Source organism: Sciurus vulgaris (genome assembly GCF_902686455.1).
Source record: "Sciurus vulgaris genome assembly, chromosome: 19".
In the NCBI taxonomy this organism is placed as follows: Eukaryota; Metazoa; Chordata; class Mammalia; order Rodentia; family Sciuridae; genus Sciurus; species Sciurus vulgaris.
The window spans coordinates 6,100,994-6,107,411 of record NC_136480.1 but is presented as its reverse complement, the minus strand read 5'-3'; the positions used below and the strand labels follow the sequence as shown (position 1 = coordinate 6,107,411).

The following is a 6,418-nucleotide window of genomic DNA, read 5'->3' as shown; positions in this document are numbered from 1 at the left end:
GGGATGTTGGGATGGCTGTCGGTCAAGGCTTGTGGGTCCCACAGGATAGGGGCTGGGGGAGTTGCTTGCCGGGCCCCCATGGGGCGGGGGTCTTTATAACCCCGGGCGGGGGGCAGGGAAGCTTGAGGACTTCCTGTGTCTTCCTGGGATTGGCTGGGAGCTCCTCTGGTCGTCAGGTGATGGTGAGGCACCATTGGGGGGTCGCTTGTCAGCGCCTGATTGGTTGCTCCTTTGTGCATGCGCAGGCTGCTGGATGCCCTGCCATCCCGCCACCTCTGACCGCCCTAACAGACACCTCGCACCCAGGCCCTAACACAGTGAGTGTAATAGTAAGGTTTACCGAAAACCCAAAGGGAACAGGTTCGACCTCTCCAGCGCCAAGAGGGTAACCGCATAGACGAGTTCCTCCCACCGAGTGTGCTAGTCTAGGGCTTTATATGCCACTTTTATCAGCTGTTGGTTCAAACTTGCTAATGTGGGCTTGGAAAAGAAAGAACACTATTAGTTCGCCCTGAATCCCACCCTAATTAGCACAAGGTTGAACCAATTGCATTGGTGCTTAAACCTTAATTAGCATAAGTCTGGACCAAAAGCAAGGACATAAGTTGACGTAAGATCATGCACTAGCACATTCAGTGAGAGACCTGAGAGCCAAGTCCCCTCCTGCATTTGAGGTCAGTTCCTGTTTATATTTTAATAACCTTACTGTTATTCTTTCTTATCTGAACGTCATTCCAAATTCACAAGAACCAGGCAAGACAGCATCCGTGATGAGGCTTCGTGGTCTGCTGACACCAGAGGGAACAGCCCATCATGAAAAGCTACAGAATTCTCCGCTGAGAAACCTGCAACGTCACGCTGACTCCAGAATTGGGGAAACCAGTCTCAACTGATGCTATCCCATTTGCTCACTAATGTTCCTTGCCGGAGCACTGGGGACTGAATTTAAGGGTCTATTCCAAATGAAGGGCTGAGATAAAACTTACCTACTCCCGCTGACAGCTAACAGTGCTAATTTACAGCTTCCAAAGAGTACAAACCCCCTAGTGTTAAAACTTTGAGGCCACACCCACTAGTGTTGCAGTTAAGACCAGGACACCCCACCAGCATGACAGCCCTAGAGAACACTCACCACACCCACAGTGTGGTAGCTCATCCCTAAAAATGGAAACTCCAATTAAAGCTATTGTCCATTTCTACAGAAAGGCAGGAAACCTACATCCGTTTGCACACTTCTCTCCTGGAGTTTTTGGGGCAGATCACAAAGTCCAAAGCGGCAGCTTCCTGGCCGGCCCCACCTGCCTGATTTTCAGTTCTTCAAACAGCTCATTCTTGAAGCTGGAGTTTGCAAGCAAAGCTAAGTCCTCCTTTTCCTCCACAGATAAGTGAGCTATAAAACCGGAGACTTCTGCAGGTCAGAAAGCACACAACTTTCCAATAAAGGCTCACAAAAAGCTCCACCCAACTTCCAACTTTCCCCTCTTGAAAAATTTTCATCAAGTACATCATTCCTTTAGCCCCCAAAGCTAAACCTAGAACCTACCTCTAAACCCTTCGGTGTAGGGATTTATATAGCCCGTGGCTCATTGCTATTGGTCCAAACTTATGCTAATTAAGGCTTGGAAAAAGCACCAATGCAATTGGTTCAGCTTATGCTAATTAGGGTTAACCAACTCGCTAACGCGATTGGTCCATATTTTTGGAACCTAGGCATGCTATTGGTCTACTCTCAAATCCCAACTCCCAGTTCCTGTCTGCCCCACTTCCATTTTCTTGCCCCAGATCAGCAGGCGGCAGCTCGAGGTCTCGGTTTGGTCTGTAGTGCTTGCATGGAGCGGGCTTCTGCAGCAGGCGTCCATGCCGTGTCCTGGTCTGGCCACTGAAGGGTGACAGGTCGGCACTCTTCGGTTCCCACGGATGCTGGTTCACCGTGCCTCGCCTGCAGTGCGTGTGTGGACTCCCTGCTGCCAGGCGCTCCAACCCACTGGGCTGCCGCTGCACCGCTGCGCTGCTCTACCTCCCGACCTCTGCTTCTCCGCTGCAGCCGTGGCACCAGCACTGAGCCACGTCCACCTATTTTTCTTTTATTTATTTGAACACAGGGTTGTTTCTCCACTCAGCCGCTTTAATGTTTTATTTTGAGACAAGGTCTAAAGTTGTTGAGGTTGACCTCAAACGTGCCGTCCTCCTGTCTCGGCCTCCCTGAGTCGCCGGGGTTACAGATGCAGGCCACCGCACCCTGTGGGCTAATGCATTTTGTAACAGGTTATCTTTTTACGTTTAAGCTATTATTATTACCACTACCTTTCAGATAAGAAAATAAGTCCAGGTATTACTCAAGTATCACACTGGGTCCCTGCCTAGAAACAGCAGCAGAAGGGTGGGCTCGGGGTGGCAGGAAGCCCACGGCCCCCTGGCTCCCGCCATACGGGTGTGGCACTCGCTGAGGCCAAGGAGCGCCACCCTGGCTTCCTTTGGCAGCCAGTCCTGAGCACGGCATGGACACCTACTGCAAAAGCCCGCTCCACAGAGTGCTGAAGACCGTTCAAGAACTCAACCTCCCGCTTCCTGACCTTCCAGGAGAAAACAGAAGTGGGAAGTCCGGACTTGAGAGTTGGCCAATAGCGGTAGGTTTCCAAAAATGTGGACCAATAGCGTTAGGACATTTCCACCCTAATTAGCATAAGCTTGGACCAATAGCAGGGAGCCAGGGGCTATATAAACCCCTAGACTGTCGGAATCAGTGTGCTGCAGGTACCAGTTCTGTGCTCAGTGTAGGCCTTTGGAAGTTGTGCTTGTACTTCTTTCTCTTGGGCATTGGTTTTTTTCCCCACAGCGGTTTTTTTCTGTTTTTCTATTTTTTTGGTTTTCTTTCTTTTTTATTTTTTAAGGAAAGGTATGACGACTTTACTGTCTTATGTAAATCGACCCTAGTTTTAAAGAGATCCTCCTGCCTCAGCCTCCTGAGCAGTTAAGATTGAAAATACTGTTGCCACACCCAGCTCCTTCTCTGGGTGTAGTAAATGTGTAGACCCTGTCACTAAATAGAAAGGGGTGGGGATGTAGCTCAGTGGTCAAGTGCTCCTGGGTTCAATTCCTGCCTAAAAAATTAAAAATAATTAAAATCTCTCAAAAAAATACATTCACTCTGTGACTGATCCATAACAAATATTCAACGGCTAGTTTTTATCATCGTTATATTTACTTAATGCATCCTATCGAGCTCTGATTTGCCATGGTCCTATGATGGCAAATGGAATAGTGTGATAAGAAAAAAGTCATAAAAATATGCCCCATTCCTTTTTTAACGCCCCCCCCCCCGCCTTAAATTACCAAAGATGACGGATCAATAGAGAGTACCCTAGGAAACCAGGACAGTTGAATTGCATGGTTTGAATTCCGACCTGTCACTTACAAGCTGTGTGACCATGGACAAGTTATTAAGCCTTTGTGCCTTGGGCTTTTTTCCTCCCTCTTTCCAAATCAATGGTTTTGTACCAATCTTACAGGAATGTTGTGTAGATTAAATGAATAAAGTACATAAGATAGGAACTGGCACATAGCAAGCATTTTTTATTTGTCAATACTATTTTAGATATGTAAAGATAGAAATAGAGACATTAGGTCAGTTTCCCAGGGTTGCACAGCTGGGAAACAGCAGGACTGGGATTAAACTTTGGATATTCTCTGACGACAGACAGACAAATGCATAGGCGATTGCAAAGGGACTAAGTATGAACAGATAGCTTAGGATCTGTGACAACCCTTAAGAAACTCTTATGCAGGTCTGAGGTGGGTCTGGAAGACTTCCGGGAGGAAAGAGTATTAACCAGTGGCTTCAAGAGTGAGCAATGTTGCCAGGTGATCAGAAAGAAGCAGTAGAGATCAAGGATCATGTGCAAATGACCAGGGATAAGGTAGGGCAGTGGAGAACAGCAAATCGTTTAGGGCGGATGCATCATCAAAAGTAAACCAAACCACTGGGTGCGATGGTGCACACCTGTCATCCCAGCAGCTTGGGAGGCTAAGGCAGGAGGATCTCGACTTGGGAGTCCAGCCTCACAACTTGAGTCCCTGATCAACTTAGCGAGACCCTGTCTCAAAATAAAATATATGTAAAAAAAGGGCTGGAGCTCTTTTGTTTTAAGGCAGCTGGGAAGATGGACATTCAGACGGAGCATGCCCACCAAAAGCAGCCACCCATCTTTCAAAACAAGAAGAGGGTCCTGGTGGGAGAAACTGGGAAGAAGAAACTCCCTTGATCTATAAAGACACCAAGAGAGGCCATTGAGGACACCAAGGTTGAGAAGAAGTGCCCCTTCACTGGTAATGTCTCCATCCCAAGGCAGATCCTGTCTGGTGTGGGGACCAAGCTGAAGATGCAGGGGACCCTTCCAATCCCCCCGGGCTATCTCCACTACATCTGCAAGTACAATCGCTTTGAGACGCGCCACAAGAACACGTCTGTGCACCTGTCCCCCTGCTTCAGGGACATCCAGAACCTCGACATCGTCACAGTGGGTGAGTGCAGGCCCTTGAGCAAGACAGGGTGCCACTTCAAGGTACTCAAGGTCACCACCGCTGCTGGTTGCAAGCAGCAGTTCCGGAAGTTCCAAGACAAGATACCTACCCAGCCCTCAAAGCAAAATACACGTTTTCCAATTCACCAAAAAAAAAAAAAAGACTGGGATGTAGCTCAGTGGTTAAGCGCCTCTGGGTTCTGTCCTTGGTACCAAAACACAAAAATTTTTAAAAAGAAAGAAAGGAAGTAAATTGGGCTGTGATAGCAGACATAGCTTATCACAGGCTGTGGGGGACCAAGGAACCCTTCATCCTGGAAATGGTGGTTTTCAAGCCTTCTCGATAGATAAATAGACGGACAGATAGATAGGGCATCATTCTCTGCCCTTTTTTTATTTTGAGACAGAGCCTCACCAAGTTGCCGAGGCTGGCCTCACACTTGCAATCCTCCTGCCTCGGCCTCCCTCGTGGCTTGGGATTTCAGGCATGCGCTGCCATGCCCAGCTTCAGATAAAAATCTTATGGTGATCCCTAGAACACAGACAAAAGCGGAGCAGCTTTAGGTGACACGGAGATGTGCCTCCAGAGACTCCCCACCTCCAGCTTTCCTGCCCACCCCTCCCTCACACCAATGTAGGCAACCAGAGAGCTACAAAACATCCTTTGGAAAAATCAAACCCCAAAGGAACTGAGACCCAGAGGGAAGTGATTGGCCACCCCTCACCCCACCACAAGAGCCAGCCCGGCTTCATTGTCTTTGGAAGTTTTGTTTTCTGTGAGATAAGAGCTTTGAAGGCTGTCGGGGAGGGGCAGGCAGCTAGCCAGGAGAACCCGAAAACCTGACCTCTTGCGACCTGGGTGTCCCAGCTGTACACAGGGGAGGCCAAGCAAGACAACCCCAGATAAGGTGCTCCGTCTTTGCACCCCGAGGCCACCAGCTGGGCTCAGCCCATCCAGGAACCTCCATTTCAGACTGTCCCTCCACATGCCACCCCTGGCTGGGGTCAATGGAAGTTCCCCGAGCTGGCAGGGAGGGAGCGCAGCCCGAGGACAGAGTGCTGAGCAGAGGGACAGGTGCCCTGCTGGCCAGAGGTTGATGAGATCCAACCTGGCAGCTCACGGTATTTTTAGGCCTCTGCGCTCCCGCTGCCCCTGAGCTGGAAGCAGATTAGAGAAAAACAAAACCAAGTGACCTCGGCTTGGCCTGACGCATCGCCAGAGAGGAAAGAAGAAAGACTTCGAGAAAACGTCATTTTGGATTTCTGCTTTCTCTCCGTGGCAGGGGCAGAGCCAAGCTCCAGGAGGGGGTGTGAGGAGTTTGGGGAGGGCCCCCCTGGCTCCTGCTGTGCTTCTGAGGTTCCGCTTTCAGGGATTTCACTGAGGACAGAAAATATTGGGGGGGGGGGGGATAGCATCTGTATTGAACATGCCCGGATTTTCTTTTTCTTGCCATTCTTGCCCTAAACAATGCAGCAGAAGAGTTACAGACCGAGCATTTACATTGTATTAGGTCCAGTAGGTGTTATAGGTCCACCATAAAGTGTATACGACACCACGCACCCTGGTGTGGCATATTCCTGTAATCCCAGGGATTGGGGAGGCTGAGGCAGGAGGATGGCGACTTTGAGGCCAGCCTCAGCAATTTAGTGAGGCCCTAAGCCTCAAAATAAAATATAAAAAAGGGCTAGGAATGTGGCTTAGTGATAAAGCACCCCTGGGTTCAATCCCCAGTGCCAAACCAAAAAGCAAAACAAAACAACAACAAAAAAACCCAAACGTATAGCAGAATTTGTTCTATGCAGACTAGGCCACTTTATACAAGGGACTTGAGCATCAGGGATTTTGATATCCTAGGAGGGTCCTGGAACCAATCCCTGCTGGTCACAGGGTACCAAGG

At 49.2% G+C, this 6,418-nt stretch overlaps 1 pseudogene across 1 annotated transcript; it reads left to right on the top strand.

Moving 5' to 3' along the window:
• Positions 1–4,160: 4,160 nt before the first annotated feature.
• Positions 4,161–5,134, top strand: LOC306650493 (small ribosomal subunit protein uS17-like; annotated as a pseudogene). The gene has a single exon. The product of its transcript is annotated as a small ribosomal subunit protein uS17-like (transcript).
• The last annotated feature ends 1,284 nt before the right edge of the window (positions 5,135–6,418 follow it).